This window comes from Nylanderia fulva, unplaced genomic scaffold, assembly GCF_048542155.1.
Source record: "Nylanderia fulva isolate GAGA-0341 unplaced genomic scaffold, ASM4854215v1 Scaffold23, whole genome shotgun sequence".
In the NCBI taxonomy this organism is placed as follows: Eukaryota; Metazoa; Arthropoda; class Insecta; order Hymenoptera; family Formicidae; genus Nylanderia; species Nylanderia fulva.
Window position 1 is genome coordinate 2649294 of NW_028190293.1, and position 22122 is coordinate 2671415.

General features: G+C 42.1%; 2 long non-coding RNA genes across 2 annotated transcripts in view; one reads left to right on the top strand and one right to left on the bottom strand.

Moving 5' to 3' along the window:
* Window positions 1-22122, bottom strand: part of LOC114931747 (uncharacterized) — a 205643-nt gene that overhangs the window by 112175 nt on the left and 71346 nt on the right. The window lies entirely within an intron of this gene.
* LOC114931754 (uncharacterized) overlaps window positions 5742-22122 on the top strand; it is a 75651-nt gene continuing 59270 nt past the window's right edge. The window contains exon 1 of the long non-coding RNA XR_003819751.2: window positions 5742-6165. This is a non-coding gene — a long non-coding RNA (uncharacterized LOC114931754). The remainder of the gene's footprint in view (window positions 6166-22122) is intronic.

A 22122-nucleotide genomic window follows, 5' to 3' on the forward strand; every position in this document is an offset into this window, starting at 1 on the left:
CGCTTCGAAGCTTCTCTCCTCTCGGCTGGATGGTCGAAAGGATGGCGGGAACCACCATCGCCGGGGAAGGACGAAGGCCGAGGACGTGCGGCTGGCGCTACTGTGCCGGTAGTAGTGGGTGGTTGATTTTCTTAGGTCAACGTATAATCAAGGAGAGGTACGACGGGGAAGAGGGATGAGTGAGAGAGAGATAGCACGGACAGCCATCGTCCTAGACCAATCCCCGGGCTTCGTTGGCGAACAGTCCCCCGAAAGCGGAGGCGAGCCAACCGGCGGCTTACCTCGAGGAGAAGGAGCCTTCTCGAAGGAATCCTCCGGACTACCTTCGATACTCCGATCCTCTTCGAGGAGGATACTCTCTCGGTTGAGAGAGAGAGAGTCGCGTCCGTGAACCACCAACCCCTTTTGCAGAAACGCTATCCTAGAATAACCACGTCCGCGATGGCTCTTACATACTACGTGGTTACGCGGCTAAAGTTAATAACGGATAGTCCCGCCGGTGCACGCTTCGACGATTGAATTAAATGAGCAGAGCCCGTCTCATCCTCGAAAGTTGGCAGGATTATTCTCTTTCGAAATGATTAGATTTCGGAAAACGGACGGTTGAAGATACCGCTGGGGGCGTAAACTTATCGTCAGCGCGAAATTATTCATATTTTATGTCTTTGATGTGGTTGATTATAATTTTTGTCATAATCATTGCAACTGTATTCTCTGATATTTTTTAACTTCTCAAATACATTTCTTATTACATGTATAATTATTAAGACTGTAACAATCGCGATAATATATTATATTTAAAAATGTTTCCTTTTTTTTTCTATCAAAATTACATCAAGTACACCCTGAATATTTTGCAACATTAATTCTCTATCCGCGTCCATCAGCCACTCGCAAACTTGCGATTGCAATCTAAACGTATAGACATCGGCTTAAGATGTCCCTTCGAATTTCGTGTCGCGTACAGGACGAATGATATCGGTTGATGAGACCAACTGATCCGAAAGAGATGGAGAGAAGGAGCGAGAGAACCGCGAAAGGGCAGAAATAGCCAGACGGCCGGAACGTCGAAAGTCCGTGTTCTTGAAGGCAACGGGGCGAGATGGAAAAATTGCCTCGATGTAAAAACATGAGAATCGCTTCTCCGCCGTCCACACTCAATAAAACGACCTCGACCTAAGAGATACGCCGGTCCATCGTGCCGCATATATATGGAATGGAGCACTCGCGCAAACACACGCGCGCGGGAACGAATAATATACATGACCATTACACACACACACACACACACACACATGTTCATGTCAACTCGAAAGGCTTCCTTTTGCAACAAGGCGAAGGAAACGGGAGCACGAGAGAAGGACACGAGGAGCTTGAACGGAGAAGGGAAGGAAGCATCAACATCCAGTCGAGTGGTCAGCTATCGAAACCTCCTACCCGTCGCCATTCTGTCCCCCCTCCCTCTCCCCCCCGGGGAGAGACCGGCTCCATCGACCAATAATAAAAAATATACGATCTGTTCGGGCTCTCGCACACGGACGCAACCGACCGGCACGCCGATCTACGTAGACGTAGGCGAATTATACTTCGAGGCCGGTTCTAAGTGATCGCATTTCCACATAGACGAGCTGGCCCGATACGATATGAAAGACTGCTCGGGTGCCGTTATTGCCGCGTGACGAGGGGGCTGAAAAAGGCCATCGCGCCAGCGGGGGGCGCCATGAGATCCGAACGAAACATTATCGAGTCGGATATTTTCTTTTTTTCGTCGAGATCTTTATGATCCTCGCTTGCGACGAAGAAAGGGAAAAAATGGAGAAAACGCTACGAGAAGGGAGAATCGTACGGTTTAACAAGAAAAAACCGATATTAGATGTGTGACAGTCTTACAAGAACGTGCTAAAGTCTTTATCGAAACATCATTCCATGGATTTATCTCGAATTTTTTCTTCCTTTTTTAATTTCCTGTTACGCTGTATCAAGTATGATAAAGCAATCTTAATACACAATCCTTGACTGCTTCTCATCATCTATGTTATATAAAAGATTATCTTTTTTATATTCAAACTAAAAAAAAATGATAACATCCAATTTTGATTTTTCTTGTAAAATGTAAATTTGAAAAAGTATCGACTTACAACACGCGCACACCGAGAAAGCAAAAAGTACTTGCTGGAAGAGCGTGAAACAGTTGCGCGAAATCTATCAACCGCGTTCCCCTTTGCAGTCCTTTGCGCCCTAGCGCGGCCAAGTTAACGGAAGAAAGATGATCCATTCGTCATAATATAAAAATGGCCCTGACAGCGTTATCTGTGGCCATTTCCTGCAGTCGTAGAGCCGGTTCCCCGGGCTCACTTGTCACTATGCCGGAGGTAATGATCATTACTGAGGGTTTCAACCCTATGCGCGGTACAGAGATATACGAACCTCGTAAGAGGAGAAAGAGAATCGCGGTTAGAGACCAAGAGAGAAGAGAGAGAGAGAGAGAGGACCGGTCTCTATCAAAAAGAGAAGACGCCGGGGTGGAGAGCAAAAGACGATGATATAGACTGTGTTCTCGAGCCTTCAACCCCCGAGCGCCTCAACCCCTCGCGAGGGTGGGACAAGATGGCCGCTGGTAGGACTTCCCGGCCCAGGTCGGGTTTATGTGTAGTAATAAATGGTAATTTAAAACAGCGAGAACTAACAATTTCTTTCTTTATTTCTTCCCCAGTGCTCCGCGCTCAAGAGCGCCCACGAAGAACGCGCTCGCCCGGCTTACACACTGACGCGTTGTGCAAACACACGTATATATACTCGCGTACACACCGCGGGGGCACCCGCTCGCACCTAGAAGGGTAGATCTTTCCCGAAGGTGGTAAGCGCGCGGGAGAAAGGCGCTGTGCGAGATCCGAGAGGATAGGGTGCTAACATCGAGCCGAGAGGGATAGTAAGAAAGAGAGAGAGGGTTGGCTATGGTGAAAGCACTTTTGTCGAGATATATCCAAGCCAAGAAACCGTGAACCAACCAGTCAGCCAAGCAGCCCACGTAATATAAAGAGATATGTGCCGCGGAATAGCATTACCATTAGGAGATATAGTTTAGCGGAGGAGGCGGCACAGATGAAATGAGATACTGCGGCTGAATCATGCATGAAGCGAAGAAGGTGCGATTCGCCGTTCTCCTCTCGCTCGACCGTCGCTGTACACGTTTACCGTAAGTATGTATGTATATGCGTTCACACACACACACACACACGTGTGTATATAAACCGGGCGAGACATCACGGTGATCTCTTCGCCCTCCCATAGTCGCGGATCTCTTCTCCGTCAACTTTCCCCGCTTTTTCTTACGCTTTTCTCTTTGCCACCTTGCTTAGCTTCCCGCCCACCTCTCTTTCTCTCTCTCTCTCTCTCTCGTTCTCTTCGTCATCTCTATGTCAACTTTCCGTCTCCTCCTCGCGCAGACTCGATGAGAAAAGTGAATATGCTACAATATTCAAATGGCAGCCGCGCGACACTTTATTAAACGCGCTATTTGCATCGCCGCCAACGTCCCCTGCTCGTCCCCCAACCCTTTCTATTGCCCGCTCTCTCGCTACGTCGACCGACGGTCGACGGTCCTTTTTGGTTGCCGACCAGACAGAGACGAGCACGATGCCTGATTAAAAACTCGCCAGCGTTGCTGTGATAGCGACGCGTTACGCTTCGCACGTTTAAAGTATTCGGGTCGGGGACCGTTTTCTATCGCCGTGTAATCAAAATCACTAAAGTCTTGAAATCAATAAAAAGAGCAGATTAATGAATTTTTTGCGAGTAAACAAAAATAAACTTTCTTGTAAAGACGCTTAAATAAATTCAAATCGACACAAACAAGTGTTTTAGCACATATTTCTCATTTTAAGTATGATGTAAATGTATCTATCCGCTCTCGATAATTTCGGATGAATAGAGAAAGTATGTGTAGTTTATAAAAAAAAAAAAAAAAAAAAGATTTTGATTCATTATTATGAGAGCCACAGTGCATGCAGAGATACTAGAAGAGTACTCGAGCATACTATCCCCGTAATTCTTCGCAGGACGGCTTGGGGCGCGCAGGCACACATTATGCTAATTTGTCTTTTAATCTCGTGGCACCACCGGTGCCGTCTTCTCTTTTCGTTCGAAAGGGAGGCTCGTATCCTCCGTCCAACCAAAATACAATCTGAGAGCGTGCAAGCGTACTGTATACTTTGAAGAACATGAATTGCTCCGGTATTTATCATAATATTATTTCTATTGAGAAAAGAAACGTTAAAGAACTCGTGTGTACAGACGCGTGTAATTACAGTTTTAAAGTGACTTTGAATAAAAAATAGAGATATACCTACGTAAATACATTATTTCCGACATATGAAAATATCTTAATTTCTTCGTCTTTTCCATAGCACGGTTCTATGTTCCATGTCGCGAGACGAAGCGACATCCAATATTTTTCTACGTCGACGAATCCATTCTAGCGCGAGAACTCGAAATTCAACCGAGAGAAATTCCGACGAGCGCATAGGTCAAAGGGCAAAAAGTGTCTTCGAAGAAAGAAATTCGGAATCACGACGTGAATGAAGTAGGCGGGAGGACCAGATGGTGGTGGCCGCGACGACAGTAGTGGGAGCACTTATGCATTTATGCATTCATATTTCCGCGGTCTCGAGACGAACCGTAAGACGACGACGTTGTCGTCTTCGTCGTAGCGCCCGAACCATAGCGATATTCCGCGCCGTCGAGAAAGAGGAGAGGTAGGGAAGCGAAAGAGGTGGGCGGAAAGTTGCTCCGGAATAATAATACACGCCGGCGCCCGCGCTAGCTCCGCTCTCGCAGGAAAAAATCTGAATACATGAAACGTAATGACAGAGTGTGTACGCCTCCGCTTTCGCCGGAGCGGACGCCAGATTCAGGATAGCCGTGTCGGGAGAAGCAGATGTCGCAGCAGCGCCGGAGAACGTCCTTCGACTTCCTTACGATACCGGCTTATCTCGCAGGCTAGAATCGCGAGAAACTCTTCGGGAAGAGGAAAAAGAAATTTACACCCTCCCTATATGTCTTATTCCCCATATTTGCTACAATAATAATACTTCACCAGAACCTTCAGTACAAGACTAAGATATTTTAAGTCTAAATAGAAACAAATAATCTTTTATCAAATTTAAATTTCGCAAAGTTTGCCATATATAGTTTGCAAGAAATGGAATGTTAGCGTTCTCCAATGAAGCAATCGCTGAAATTGTTGGCAAATGTTAAAACCTTTGACGCAATGGTGACCATAAGATTCGCTCTCGATGGTGAGCATCGCGAAGAACGAGGTTATCGAGGACGAGCAGAAGGACGTCGGCGAGAGAAAATAGTCGGCGACGCCGATGGCGTAAGGGTAGGAAGGTAGATGGATGAAAGGAAGGAAGGAAGGAAGGAAGGAAGGAAGGGCGCCGTCGTACCCGTGGCTCCGCCTATCGGCGCGCCGGCTCGCGGTGGTGAATACATTTAGCCTGGTTAGTTTACAAATGAATACAGCGATTGAAGCAACTTATAATATCAATGTACCTCCGACCGTCTCGCTCGCACGCCGTGCGCCACCCCTTGCTAGCATCTCGCTTCCACCCACTCTCTCGCGGGGTTCCATACAGAATGGCCATATTAACTTGATAATTAGCTCGGTTATACGACTTGCAGATGAGGAAAGACTCGGGACGGACGTCGGCTACCCCTACCAGGAGTGGTGCCAGTGTTCCTTGCTCTGCTCCCTATGCTATGCTCGACTCGGCCCGGCTCCTCGTCGCTCGTCGGATGGATATAGAACCCTTAGTTCGTATTCCTCTCCCTGTCTGCTAGGAACCCCGCCGTGGTTCGTCTCGCAGCCGGCAAATCCGACGACGACGTCATCGTCGACGTCGTCGTCGTTGTCGTCTTTGCACTCGTCGTGCTCTTCACGAGACGTGTTTTTCGGAGTATCAGTCTCTCAGTGAATTTTCAAAGTGCCTATCCTCACTTCGCAAGTGACAGGGTTAATCTAGGTGGTCACGTGCTCGAGCATCGCGACCACGTGCTATATACGAGCTTTACCTATGAGGATTGAAACAAACGGGGAAGGTCGACGTTCGTCGTTTCTCTTATCAGCGACGTCCTATCGAGCTATATCGTGGTAACGATAAAAAGGTACGTTTCGACTAGGCTGGAGGAGAGTTTAAAATTAGAAAAAAAATTGTCATTATATAAGAGGTGGTCGCCGTCGATCCGCGACGGCGACCACCAAGGTGATGACGACGACCTTCCTCCGGATCAGGTGACGGGAAACGAACCGTGCGTGTGCTAGGTGGCGCCTTGAGAAACCCAAAATGGCCGCACCGCCGGCTGGCTAGACGAAAACAGCATCTCTCGCACGCGCGTTTCGAAGATGAGCGGCGAGTCGAGTCGAGTCGAGCCGAGTCGAAGCGCGCGACCCCGTGTGTCTTCTTCTCTTTGAGGACTCGCGCTCGCCAAAGGTCTTCCCATCCATCGCGCGCGATACGGGAATACAAACTACGAAGATATAACGCGTACCAACGCATTCCGAGAGATGACCGGCATTGAGTAAGCTCTCTGCCTTTGGAACCGCTCCCGCTCGCTCGGCTTACTCGCTTCTCCAGTCTACGACTGGAATACAGAGAGAACGCGGCGGCCATATTAGGCTTTGACTTGTCTCCTTCTCTTTCTATATTATTCTCTTTTCGTTTCTTCTCTCGTCTTTTCCTCCTCTTTCTCTACCTCTGGTCCCTTCGTTTTCGTATTTAACGACGTATCTCTGTGATAAACGCGGGAAATAATGACATTTGCTAATCGTGACATTAGATCGCTTCGAATGACATCTGGACGCGACTTACTCTTTTCTCATATCTACCTGGGAAATCGTGCAGATTTTTCTTAATGAATATTATTAGCAGTTTGAAGCGCTTTTTCATCATCGATTACTTTCCACGAACATAAACAGACTTTACGGTCATATGGCAATGGCTCGGCTTTAAAGACTTTATCGCGTGCGTTTGCTTTATGCTTTCTTGATTGCGAATGCCATTGCCAGCAAATTTCCCTGAGGTATGAAGATTTCTTAATCATCTCGCGTGCAATCTTTTACAAAGCTTCGTAACGCATTGTAGAAGAAGCGTAAAGAAAACTGTGTGTTGCGCGTGTTGATAAATTATTATTTTCATTATATTATCGTCAATGAAGACAGTTTGAAAATATATATAAATACTCCTTTTGCAATATTAAATTATATAGCTATAATTATATAATTTAATTTCATATATTATGTCATATTGTGATGCGAAATTAAATCTAGATTTGACAAATAGAAGTTGATCGCCCTATACGATTATAAAACCGCGTTACAATTCTTTCTTTCTTTTTTTACTTTTTTACTTTTTAACTTGTTTTTTTTTCATTTTATATATAATTACAAAGTCACATATTATTTTATAATTGTTTTCATTTCTTGTCTATTTGTTCTGCCACCCAAATTTCAGATACGCCCTACTTTATCCAGTCGCGTCTTCGATCGAACACGATTACCATCATTTTCTCGCACCGTAACATCGTAACACGATATTTCAAGTTTACCTCTACATCCGATGGCACCCGTTGCAAAATGATAGCCGCGAAATCGTCCTATCGTAAAGCGAAAGCAAACGAAGGAGGCGGACCCGGCGACGCGATACGTACGTGCCGTCACGTACGCGACGGGAGTTTTTACTGAAATCAAATCTAAATAAAGCGAGTTCGTAACACGGCGATATACACGAGCCCAGCAAATTGTTCCCATGGCGGTACCCATGGCGTGAGATACCGCCGCGTTTTATCGCTATCTCAAAAGTTTCAACGACAGCCGTCGGCGCATTCGTTAGTCGCGCTCGAATCGGCGTCTGATCAGTCCATCCGTTTTCACTTCATCATCTCTCGCTCGAGAGCCAATAAAATTAATACAACAAAGAGAAGAGAAAATGGAAAAAAAAAATGATAGAGACTTTAGACTTTCGATCTACTTAATATTCTATGAAAACCCTCAATGTACAATAATAAATCAAATAGACAAAAATTGTTCATTAATAAGAGGCTCATTATTTTAAGATTCAAGTGTATTTTGCAAAATTCTTTTTGGGCGAAATTTGTTTAGCTCCAAAAATCGTTCATCTAAATTCAAGGGTAAGACAAGTGTCTATTGTAAAAATTTTTATTCTTGACAATTTATCGAGCGACGGCCTTAAAATATCGTTGCATACATCAACACCCTGTGAACTCTACCGACTATTGGTCGACGGGACGCGTTCGCGAGGCCCTCGATTACGTCCCCGACGGTAATCGGCGTCACGTTGCACGCGGAAAACGAGTTTTCACGGGCGATAAATTCAAGAATAGCGCGAGCGCGAACGAGAACTCGGCCGGTACCGCGGGGTGTACGGCAAACAACAACACCTGCCGCGAGTCGCAGTGTGGGTGCCGCGAGAGAACGGTATATATGGGGAGGCCCGACAAAAGTAATGTATGCACCCTTGTACGCTGTACAATGGAAACTCCGAGAGAGCGGAGCCACCTGAGCCTGCAGGCAGGTCCGAGCATCATTCGGGCCGGCTGTTTGGAATCGGCCGTTGTGGCACCGCTAATTATTCCTCTCGTATCGAGAGAGCCGCGTGAGAATGTCAGATGAATGATAATTAGATTAGCCTGGGGTCTAAAAGAAGAAATTGCGATTCGATAATCGTGATTCCGCGAATCCCGCTTTCCACTGACAGCGATCAGCTGTTCGCGACGTCACGTATCGCGGAGTACGTCCCGCTAATTATTCGCGTAATATCACCTGTGGCGTAATGTCATCGATCTCACGCATTACGTTTCCCGCGCGCGAATATATAGTTGGGATTTCTAATTATTTATTCGCACGGCGAATAATAACGCGTGTACGTCTTCGGGGCGATAACAAACCAGCCGACGCCATTATTTTTTTTCCCTCGTCCTCGACAAGGAGGACTCACGGCGAATTCCGGACTAGCAAAAGGAAGAGGGAGGAGACGAGGCAGCGAACTAGAACGAGAAGTCAGGGCACTCAGCGTGGCTAATTGCTCAAATCATTAAGAAAAAAACATGAAATCTAAGGCTCGCCGTACAGTGGGAAGCCATAGTAGATAGCGATCGGCTGCGCGTATATACCGTAATGAAAATAATCATGGTAGTCTGCGGCAGCGATATAACTACGTTTCGAGCCAGATCTATTCGCGATTCGTCGCGGTCTCTCGTTCGCTTGTCCTTGCGATTGAAGTGCGTGCGCGCAATGTTTTTCGATACATCGGAAACTTTGATCTCGAAAGTCTGTTCTATGAATTACAGTTTCACACTTTCAATAATATATATAAGAATCATAATCTCTGCTCTTTTTCGCTCTATCTTTTGAAATAAATCGGTAAAGTCAATTATGTACACGCATGGACTTTTTTTTTCAGACTCTCGATCTTATGAAAAAGAAAATCCGTCTCTTCGTTATGCACGCGAAATATTAATCTCGCGAATAAAATTACGAAAAGTAAGACAGACCTTTTGATTACACGTTATTCTCGACGAAAATCCGTTCAAAGTCGATGAATCACGGTCGACACGAAATTTTGTCGCAATGCGAAAGCGCTGCGGCGAGAAGTAAAAGAAGAAGTAAAAAAGAAACGTAAGAAAAGACTGTAAGAGAAAGAGTAAAAAGAAAAAAAAAAGACAGAGGGAGAAAGAAGAGCGAACGCGCGCGGAGGAATAAGAAAACCGAGGAGTGCGACCGCGCATTTGCGTATTGTTATGTTAACGCCCGCGCGCGAAGTAACAATCGGCACCAAGCACAATGGCGAAATCCCAGCTGAAAAGGGGGCAGGGAAGGTTGTAGAAGCCGAAAGCAAGGGTTGGGTAGGGACAGGGGGGAGGAGGGAGCGAGAGGGGAAACGTTATCGCATTATCGTATTGCGGCGCCTCGTTGCCGGGACTCGCTCTGCCCTTACGTAAATTCCTGCAAACAAAGATTTACACCGATACAACCGTGAGCACCCGATACCGTTCCCTCTCTTCCTTCCACCCTCGTTGCTCCATCTTTCCTCGAGCGAGTTTGCGAAACCATGCCGAGTAAACGGGGGACGACGCGCGCGTTTGCCGCCCACTTTAATATTCCTCGTTTCCATAAAAATATGACGTTCCTTGCGAGAGAATCTCGAGATGACGGCCGCGACGAAGATTCGCCACGAGCCATGAAGAGAATCGACTTTGATGATAACGACGGATTTGATGGAACTGCACACGTCAATGCTTGTTTTCCATCAAAATAGAGAAACTACTCTTGTGTTATCATTACACCGCGAGAAAACAAACTCATCATTTAGTGTCTGCAAACATAATAGTCAAATGCCAGGAATATCGTGAACGTGAAAACTAGAGAGGCTAACAATATTTGTCTAGTCTACAACTTGTTTTTCACAATATATTTCTACGTTAGAATAACAAATATACTTTCAACTGTATATCTTTAACATTTTTTTTTTTTTATTACCACTCGTATAATTGTTTATCGGATGTTTCTCAAGTTTAGACAATTCACCTTCTCGATCGATCTATATACGATGTAGGCAAAACAGACAGCCCCTATGTTATAAAGGATAGGCTGAGGGATTTAACGGAGAACGGCGGAGGGTGGACAGAGCGAACGGTGGCGGGTCATGGGTGGGTGGCGAATATGCAAATGTAATTGATATTACTTTTTAAATATTCCCCACTCTACCCGACAGAGAGAGAGAGGGGTCACCCGTCTGTCGCTCGCCTGCAGCAGAGGGTGCGCCTGCTTTATACACTCTTATTCTAAGTGCCTTTTACCCCCATGCCGATAACCTCCCACCGTTCTGCCTCCTATTCGGCAACTGCAGCGACCCTAGTAAGTAAAGGTAATTAATAGACCCCGAGGACCTCTATCGCGAGATTTCGACTGTAGTTGCCGATAAACCGTGGCGAATTATCGCGTTTCGATAATTCGTGAAATTTCATTTCCGCTGTGTATATAACTCTGCTCTCTGAACTCTGAATTGCACGATTTTATAACGGAAGAATGTGTAGAAATAAAGATAAAAGGAAAATTACATCGTGTCAGAAATTTATAACTTGTTATGTTAGCTGCACAAAATTAATGTAAAAAACGAAAAATATATTCGAGAAAATATGATTTTCTTAATATTCATTATTGTGAAAGCTGTGAGAACATTTTTTTGTGATTTAAATGAAATCTAAAATAAACGAATTGTGACTTGTATTTTGCGGGAAAAGAGCTTTTATAATACTTATATGTGTATATGCGATTATACGATAATACAGTTATATACACAATATGTTGATTCACCGAGTAATTATTCGTAAATAGAAATATCTGTTAATCATGAGGCAAAGTTTATAATATACGAATAATAATTAATAGATCAGAATACGCGATACTCTTATATCTACATTCGTGTTAATAGTCATAAGGGATTTAGCAATTCCGATAGGAGCATAGCTCTCGTTCGCTTTTTCAATCTATCATTCCGTTCAAACATCATCTCTCCCCTTCGTGATTGATCTAATTCTAGCAAAACCTACTAAATTATCATACATTAATTTGCGCACAATGGGCAATGAATTTATTAGTTAAATGCATTGCGTTGACGTTGCGCTAATTATAATTTATGGTGCAATAATAGACACGATGTATGATTGCCAAATAGGATGCAACGATACATTAATGAGAAGACCACGATCCCTACAATCGCTGCATCGCTGAAAATATTTTTAATCGCTACTACCTATAATCAACGTTTCAATTCTTATTATAAATATCGATAAAATTCTTTCTTTCCTATAGTTACCATATCCTATAGTTGCAAAAACATTCATGAATTACATCAAAGTCAATTAAATCATGTCGACATACATACACATTTAAAGATTAACTGTATATATATATATATATATATATATATTCTGAATCAATTTTATAATAAGTATAACATTACTGTAAGCTTGAAGAAAGAATTGTGTTTTGTCATCGAATTTTTTGCCATTAATTTTTCTTTAATTATCTCGTAATTATCGCTGTATTTTCCGGAAATTCCATAAATACGAAAGATGCAGATATTAGACAGATATTAATTTAGTACCTATATTGACAATGAGCTCTCGTGTGTACAACAAACATGGTGAAAATCGGGTCAAATATCATGAACAGAGAGAGCTTATGGAGACCAATGAGCATTTTCTTTCCATAAATCCGTTTGTGTACGCTGATGCTAAATAAATAATTGGACGAGTTTACGAAAAATCGCTATGGTCACTCACCGACGGCAAAGAAAAAGCAATCGACCGCTTTATCATAAAAATAAGTAAATTGAACGTCGAATTAAAATTTCTTCAAGTATATTCGCTATCAAATCATAAAACCTCATTATCATTGAATTTCGTACGAAAAATATGCATATAAAAACAAGTAGATATAATCCCTATTTTAATTTCTTTTATGTTAAACACACACGCACACACATACACGTATATGGCTTATTATTATAACATGTATTCATATTGTAATAAAATATTCATATAGAGAATTGAAAAAATACTGAAAAAATATTGAAAACGCAGAATATTTCTTATATTTGTCTTAAGGTTAAATTTCCCAAATCCTCATCTATTAATAGCTATATTTCTCATGGTATGATAAATCTCGTATACATAGCACACAATTAACTGTATCTCCTTCCAAATACTCCAGATAGTCATTAGAATACAATGCGATCGTTTTTGCGCCGACGAAAGTAATCCTTTTCCTTGCTTCGGTTTGCATTACCGCGTAAACGCGTCCGAGCAGGTGTCAATAAGATTTATGATAATTAGCCAGGCTGTCGAATAATTAGCGAGAAATTTCGCAAATTGTAGCACGCGTATATTCCAACTCACTAGAATCCACAAGTCACACGATTAGCATTCGCTCAATTAAAGCTTCGGATAAATATAACTCGCTTAAATATATAACTAGGAGTCCGATAATAACGAGTATATTTTCGTAGCGATAAAATAACGTAATGAGACGCGACTCTTCACACGTGGTTAAAAATTTGCGTGCTAAATAATGTGTAAAGAGACGAAAGAGATTAGAGCGTGGCCACTTGAATAGAGAAGGAACGGCGTAAGGATTTACGACCAATTACGTGGCGATTTGAATTCGCGGCATTTAGACAGCCGACGATGATTAATTAATTGGGCCGCGCTCGCGATACGACGGGTTAATTGTTGTTTACGTTTATTATGCGGCATAATATTATCGCGTTTCGACGATCGATAAAATTTCGCGCATCGCGCGCCGATGCTCCTCGACGATGGGTTTTTCGACGGGGATGAGAAACGAACGACGAGCGCGAGCGATTGATTAATTTTTTTTTTCTTTTCAGCCTACCAAATAAACGCGGAATTAATTTGTAGTAAATTCGTCGACGCGATCGATGATTATTATGCAGAATTATACAAAATTACCTCGTCGTTCGCGATTTATTTTGTTGCCAGCGATGTGTAATATTGAAATAACGCGCGTGGCAGACGCCAGCATGGTCACCAACGACGTAGCTACATAGGTGCTCGCACACCGAGAATGCGGTGCTCCATCGAGCGTGCACACACACCGTCGGTGATTATCGGGTTTCCTATCGCGCCATTTCAAAATGGTGGATTATCTAATGGCCTTTGCGCCGCGGAATAACGCTCGTTCAACGGGCTGAAAAATTAATTTTTTTTTTCTCTTCGACATATTGTCGCGCCCTGTTCTTCGAAGAGCCGATCGTTCGGCGATAGCACTTATCTCGCCTGTCGTTCAATCTCACGCGCGTATATACGCGCATATTTGCGTGTGTATTTTATGTACGTGTTTTTCTGTCTATGTACACTCATAATTGCACGTCAGCGCGAATACAGAAGCGGCGAGTAATTATCGCGTTTCCTGTCGTACGACGCGAGCAATGGCGAACGTTATCCCCAAAGATATACACCTAGCTCGCCATGTTGCGAATTCGCCTCTTCGTTAAAGCTTACGCGAGATGTTACGGCGAGATAATTTGCCGTGTAATCGAAAATCAACTCCGCCATTTTTCCCACACGGATTCTTTCGAACTAATTGCCGCGTTCCGAGGAAAAGAGAAGAACAAGAGAATTCGAACGTTAGGAAGACTTAAATCAATAGACGTATCTCTCATAATTACTCCGGCTTCTATCCTTCCTCGCTATCTCCCGTGATCTATAATTATTATTGTCGGCCGTTGTGTATCTCGGTATCGAATGATAACCGGCGGTGATGTTTACCGATCCCGATGCGATAGAATTTTAATTTCCGCCGCGGTGACGTGTGGGAATTGAAATAACATTACGTAAATGAAAATAATAATGTATTTTTATCGTCGCACATATGATTCCGCGTGATTCAGACGATAATTGCATACTACGTGTGCATTCGATACGGTTTGTGTGCCTAATTTCTGAAAACAAAACTCGGGCATAAACATAAAATATAATGAACGTCGATAGAAATCTTAACAAAACGCTTCGTAAATACTCGAAATAACTACTTTGTACTTATTCCTCTATTGCATGGTTAAGAGAACCATATTTACATTCATTTCTATTATTAAATTAATAAAGCTAATTGGACTCATTTCACATACGTCAGTCAATCTCAATCGGTATAACTTAAAGATGAGACTGCAATTACTTTCATCTATTACTTTAGCATCTTAAAAGGTATATAAATCCTTCGAAACAGAATTCGCGCGCATATATGACTTTTTTCACAGTTTTCCACTGCTTCTTCAACTCTTTCCGGAATTAATCGATATAAATCAGTGCGTGTCCTGCGTTATGCCTCCTTTACGACACCACCTTACGTACGTACGTAACGCTGAGAAAGTCGCTCGCCATGGTGAACAAACGCGAACGGAAATCGCCGCGGGTACGTAGCCGCCATCGCGAACAGCAACAACAACATCAACAACAACAAGAAGAGAGCGGAGAGAGCAGCGCACTACGTGCTCGTACATACATCCATCGACGTATACATACCGTGTATATATACACAGACGTACACACGAAGTTGCGTGCCGCGGGTAATTACCGGGTTTCGCCGTGGTAACGCACCAGCGATGGCGGATCCGCCTGCGTATATGTATAGCCGGGGCCAGGATTCAGGCATTCGGGCATTCGGGCGACGCCACCGGCACACACGGTGTGTTCCCGTCACACCGTTGGTTTCAACGCCAATTAAACACCCGCTTGTCAAGGAGAAACCCGGAGCAGGGGACCACTCGCGCGCGAAGGGGGCCCCAGGACGCGATTCGCTGTCGCACGCGATGCGTTGCCGGAGCGTTATTATTATTACGTGTCATTGCCACCCACACGCGATGGCGGTGGTTTTTGAGAACGCAGCGAGCTCAGGTATGCCGGGGAAATCAACGTGGGAAGAGAAGAGACGAGAGAATCGAAGTAGACGGGAGAATCTGATTAGAGTCCGATTGTGACATGTGTCATTGTGCGTCTGACTTTCTTATCTCTCTTCTTCTACAAATTAATGAGACTGTATCTAGAATTTTAACGATAGACTATGACAATAAAATATCTGACATTTTTATAGGTATTACGTAAAATATATAATTCTATTTTTTTTTTTTTTTTAATTTTGTGCACGTCTTCGTATGAGACAGAGCTAATTACTACCTCATTCCAACGTCGACTGCTCAGAAAATTTCAGTCGACTTAGAATCGAACGAAAAAATATAATCACGGACGAGGCATCTCTTTCGAGAGAGAGAGAACAGAAATTACGACGTCGGTACGGATTTTCTTGGGGCGCTATCGTGCGACATAATTTTCCAGGCCGGAAACAGCATGTATACGTCGGAAGAGAGAATAAATACACGATTGTTTAGATGAAAGGAAAGGAGGTAACGCGCTGCCGCGATATACCGGACTGTCGTAAATCCTTCGCCTAAGCCTCCGGCCGCAATTAGTACTCATAACGAAAAATATACAGGAGGAAAGTAATATTCGCGATAACCCCGTGAATAAAATCTGCCTCGTCGACAAATGTCGTTTCGCGCGCTGCGTATATAACAAATGCGCTCCCGTTTTTTTTTTCCAGTGCGTATATCGTTTCACCACCAATCGCGCCGCGCATCTGGATTTTTTTCCAGCCACCCCCGACCGCGTCCAATCGCGAGACAGAAAAATTGCGAATGCATATAGGTCGCGGTTGAGTAGGCAATATTTGCGATAACAACGCGGCCGCGCTATATATGTAGGATATGCGTGTGCGATAAAAAATATGACGCAACGAGTGTGCGTCGCACGAGCCCACCTTGGGAAAGGAAAAAAAAAAACTACCTCCCGATAGCGCGAGTCGCTCGACAATTTCGCGAATCGTTAAGTTTTCCTTAAGATACGACAACATGCGTTGTATTGTGAGCGGATAATTATTCCTCGCGCTGCGGTATTTTTTTTTTTTTTTTTTTTCATGCATTGCGACATTATTCAATTTTGATTTTATGCAGAATCTCCTCTGTGTGGTCGATCGCTTTTCGCGATTACGCGCTCCATATATGTCTACGCAACTTCTATAGCCTCTCGATGTAACGTTGTTTAAATAATTCATTTTTCGAGTATAAATTAATCTCCACGCTCATACGTGAAAAGAGAGCTTTCACGAGAAAATTATGTTATTTTTTGCGAACGTAATAATTGTTAGGATACATATGCATGGAGCAACATTTAACAAGAAGATTAATTATGATGGATTACTTTTTGTATATTAAACTAGATTAATTAAAAAATTTACAAGCACTGATATTATAATACGAAATCTAACGTGCCACATAAATGTCAACCGTTCACTGTTCATTTCTCAGGAACTTGAATATTACGTAATACTCGAGCTCGTACAAAGGAAATGTAAAAATTATCAATTTCGCTAGATAGATAAGTGGTTATCGCTTAACTGATATGAGATACTAAAATAAGAAATAAGTAATTTATCGACGATTTGCACTTTTATTCAAACCAACCTAACATCTTATTCATTGTCTTCGACAACGTTCGAGACAAAGTTCGCCGGTGTGGAAACCTTTTCCATCATCCAGCTATCTTTATCATGATCTACGACACAACACGATGACAACACCGAAGTAGAGCGTACCTTGGCATACTATCGTCAGAAAAAATGAGTCGTACATTTTACCGTACGGTTTTTTTATCGCTTGTTAGGCTCCTTCAGAAAAGACATGCATTGAGCAACTGCGGAAGTCCGACGTACTATATCAGATGTTAAAACCCACTCTGCTAGACGTGAACTAAAGAGATAGTAAATCTTTTTTTTAAAAAGGCGTAAGCTAAAAATAGTGGAAAAGCAGAGTGGGACAAGAGATTTTTAGAGATAAAATTTTTATTTCTTTACATTTATTTCTTTAGGGGGGTCTATGGAAATAAAATCTCAAGTAAGATTATTCCATATATGTCTTGGTAGTAGACCAAGTAAAATACGTGCCTTGTGCAATTATTTGTTCAACTATTTAATTCCAACGAAAAATAATTTTCACGCATTAATGCACGCATTAACTTCTGCGTTCGGCTCTAACAATAAGATCTTTCTCACTTGTATTTATATTTAATATAAAAGATCTTTGATAGTCTTAATGTTAATAGAGATCAAATAAATTCTTTTTAATAGAAAGGCTATATTAGAGCCGAACGCGGATGTATATGCGTATAGACAGCGAAAATTTTAATTTTTTCGCTGTCTTTTAAATTGTGCACGAGGCACGAAAATTTTTTGAAATTCTTTTTACTTACAAAACTCTATAATTCCTTTTTATCTTGCATTTGTAAAAAAAAAAAAAAAAAACGCAAAATTTCTGGCAAACAGAGAATTCGTTAAGTCTTCGCGGAAGCGAAAACACGCGCCGCGAATAAAGATTCGACGGTACGACGACATCTCGATAAATTAGCCTAAGCACCACGAGGCGGCTCTTCTCGCCCCCCAAACAATCAGCCCCCCGTGGCTCCGGCACCGTCGATTCAACGCCAGTTTTAATCACGTCGCGCAGAGTCATGGGGCGCAGCCGTTGCTATCCACCCATGGGGCCGTTTCGTCCGAAACACAGCGATCCGCCTGCGGATTATCCGACTGCTTTATTAGCGCCATTCGTGTCTTTCTCGCCCGCCCGTCCGGCCCTTTTTTTTTTCCGGGTACCGAGAGATGAAAGTTACGAGACGCGTGCCTCGCGTGCCTCGTCGATCGCGGATTGCGCGAGCGTGCAATCAACGACGGCTTAAAGTCGAGGCTTTACCGGTACAATTGGAATTCCGGACAAATTATAGTCATAACGGAAGCGAAACAATGTTTTACCCTCGCTCGCGACAATTTATGTTTTTATTCGCCACGTATATCACGCGGTTCTTTATATACAGGTTTTACACGTTTTACACATTTTAGCGTCGTTCCGACCTTTCATTGCTACACAACCACACTACACGTTACAATTTTTACTTGACCCAGGATTAGGATAATAATTTTGTACCGCAATTCAAATGTCATTAATGTGAGACCTAGGGCATTAAAAATCTTATTCCGTATATCGCATTTTTTTTTCCTCCCTACATAAGTAGAATTCTTGATCTGTACTTCTGTCAATTGATTTGGATTAATCCTTAAGTGGTGACAAGTAATATTCGCATCTATTTTCTCCATCAATTTAAAAAACAGTAGTTGACGAAATATAGACATCTTTGGTGCGATCCGTATTGCATATATATTTTACGAGTAGAAAACCAATATTTCGATATAGATTCTATGCCGCAATTTTGCTGCGAGCTCCGCTTTCAACGCAGAGCCGTTTATGATCCAATTTGCATGTTTGATAAAATCCGCATTGCCAGGATAATGACCGTTAAACCTTAAAAGCAGCGCGTGCAATGTTAAAGCGGAAATTACGCTTACGAGCACGGATAATAATCGTTTCCGACAATGCCTACAGACGTTCTCTCTCTCGCTCTTTCTGTCGTTGCACAATTCCCGTAATATCCAAATTCGTCGTTCTCTAGGATTTGGGGCGATTATGCTTTTCGGAATTTATAAATTTCGATCACATATACACGGATTAAAATAGATATAAATAAAAAAATTTATATAGAAAACGAGATACGTTTCGCGAAAAAAAAAAAGAAAAAATGCATTTGCAAGGATTATCTGAATATCTAAAAATAAAAATTATCAGAAAGATCGATATTAATATTTCGTGGATAAAATTGGAAGACAAGCGACATCCTTCCGTGATGTCCTGCGGAAAACGCAGACGCACCGCACGCGACACATTTTTATATAATCGGCTCCGAATCGAATTGTTTTACGTATTACACCGCTTATCTGTCTATCTATGCGTAAACACAACAACCGCCGCTGATCGGGTAGCGATACAGCTGACAGATAAAGGTGGATGGTCGATAATTTTTTGCGCGCACGACGCGAATTCTTGCGTAAGAGGAAGGCCGCACGCTATCTCGACGGATCGACGTTTCGCGCGCTAATTACCTATCGTGTGCCTGGCAAATGACTTCCGCGGGTTACTCGAGAACGTGCCCGCCGATAAGGCCCGCGAATCTGCAGAAATCGTAAGCTAGATCACAAGATCTCCTTCGCATGAGAAAGATGTAACTACGTGTCAAGAGATATAGTGGCTATTCATGTCGATAACAAATAGAGATTCTGCTCTGTTAAATTTTAAAAATGTATGTCGATATACATTTGTTTTTAATTGTAATAATAATTGTTAATTATAGGTAATTTTATATATTGTGCTCTGCTGACTGCGTGAATTTGAATATCTCTGATACCAGTTTACGCACATGGATTGCACCATAATGCGATGCGTTGAACAACGTTAAATTAAAATACGATACTTGTCGAAGAATAAAATGGAAGCGTTTACGGTTATCTTCTCAAAGCGCTTCAAAGACAGGACATTAAAATTCGCTCGTTATCGAAGTTTAGCATTTAAAATTGAGCGTTTGATATTTAAAAATAGTACTTTGTTACATGAAAGTCTATTATCATTGATGTAAGTAGTTACGTCGCAAACTAAAAACCGAATTTAATATAAAAGCACAACATTTCTATCTATTGTAGATCCCAAATTATTCTCTTTAAGGACAACAATTCATATTTAAGTGTATACTTACAATTTTTAAGTACGAATAAACAGATTTGTTCAATCGTGTTTTCTCAACTTTTCCCGTTCAAAGTCTGCGCTTGTTCTTGTGTCATTTCATCAAATAAATAGAAATATATAATTCAAGTATAATAAGGACTTCTTATTAGTCCTTACTATACTTGAATTATATTTCTATTTATTATAAGAAAAGATGCAACTATTAAGTGCAATAAAATGTTATATATTTTGCAGTTTATCTATTATCAAAATAAATAGCTATAAAGAAATTTAAAAATAATTTTGTTGCACCTCAAATATATCAAAACCTTTTCAATTTATTATCTAAAATAAAGATCTTTCTCTTCTTCATAAACGGGCGAAATTGTTACAATTATAATCATTTCCTACGAAGCTAGAAATGTTCCCCTGCGAATCAATTTTTTCCCCGTTAACAACATTAATTCTCGAACTGTCATATCTGAATCCGCGTAAACGCGCAAAAGTAAAATGCCGGTTATCGAGTCAAATATCGTCCCTGAAACTCGTTTTGCTGTCCCCCGGGAGGATTTCGAGGATTTACGTATTTCCTCGTACGGTTGACGCGCACCATGCAGGCAACAGTTCCCGTCGCGAACCAGCCGCGTCGGGCTTCTTTATTAAAGCCCAACCACGGGGCCTCCCCTTTGGCCCCACGTGCCCGGGCTTATCCCGGAGAGACCTTCCATCATTTTAAAGCCCGTCGTGATAAAATTAGACGGACAATTTCATCCGAAGACCTCGAATGCCGCGATCGCGTAGGTAGGTGACGGTTTAATTTCATGCCTAGGGGTGATTCGACGTCCCTTGATGGACGCGGACACAATAGGCGCAATGTTAACAGATTGGACGACAGAAATTCGAAATAACTATATTACCATCCTCGAGGATTTCGGAACATTTTTTCGGAAAACAATGCTGACGACGAAGCTGACTTAAAAGGACTTGAAAGGGAAGTATTGTCGAAAATACGACGCTTCGCGGACAATTATGTCACTATGTATGAAATATTGCGTCTCGCAAATCTCGTTTTGGCGAAACAGTGAAGGTTATTATATAATTAATCAATCTGAAAATAACACGATGAATAAAAATGACAAGATTCATTTATATTTATGGCCGCCTGTCGCGTTGAGCTTTCTTGTCAGAGTTGTATAGTTACGGACAGAAAAGTGACATTTATTGCAGCAGCGTGCATTTTTACGAAATATGGAAAGTAAATGTGAGGGAGTGCGTAATGCGTGATATAACTTAACATTGTGAAGTGCATCGCGATATGCAATGAAGATTTAATGCTGCGCAGCAATGCGAATAATGACTAACAATAAGGCGTGTATTTAAAAAGAAAAGAAAAAAGGTAAAGAATTTGTTTGAGCGTAATATTATACATGTTACATGTTTAAAAAAATGTTCTCTTTATAAAGACCTGGAAAAATTTATGGAAAACAATTTGCAATATTATATATATATATATGTACAACGATGAATAATTGCGTCGAAAAATTGAATAAATTAATTGATTGAAAATTCATCGAATTAATTGATTCATTGAAAATTCATTGAATTAATCTTGAATTTCGAAACACGCATTTATAAACACGGGCCAATATCTTAATCTGAATATAATCCATTTTCCTCGTTATAAGTTTACTAGTTTCGACATAAAAAAAAAAAAATAAAAAAAAAAAAAAAAATCCATCACGAGAGAATAACGTCGTAACGAGAGGACGAGCGACTCCCGTCCGGGAAAAACGACTTACAAACGAAGGAACGAACGAACGAACGCGCATGCATTCGCGCACGTGGAATAATAATTAGCCGTCGTCGG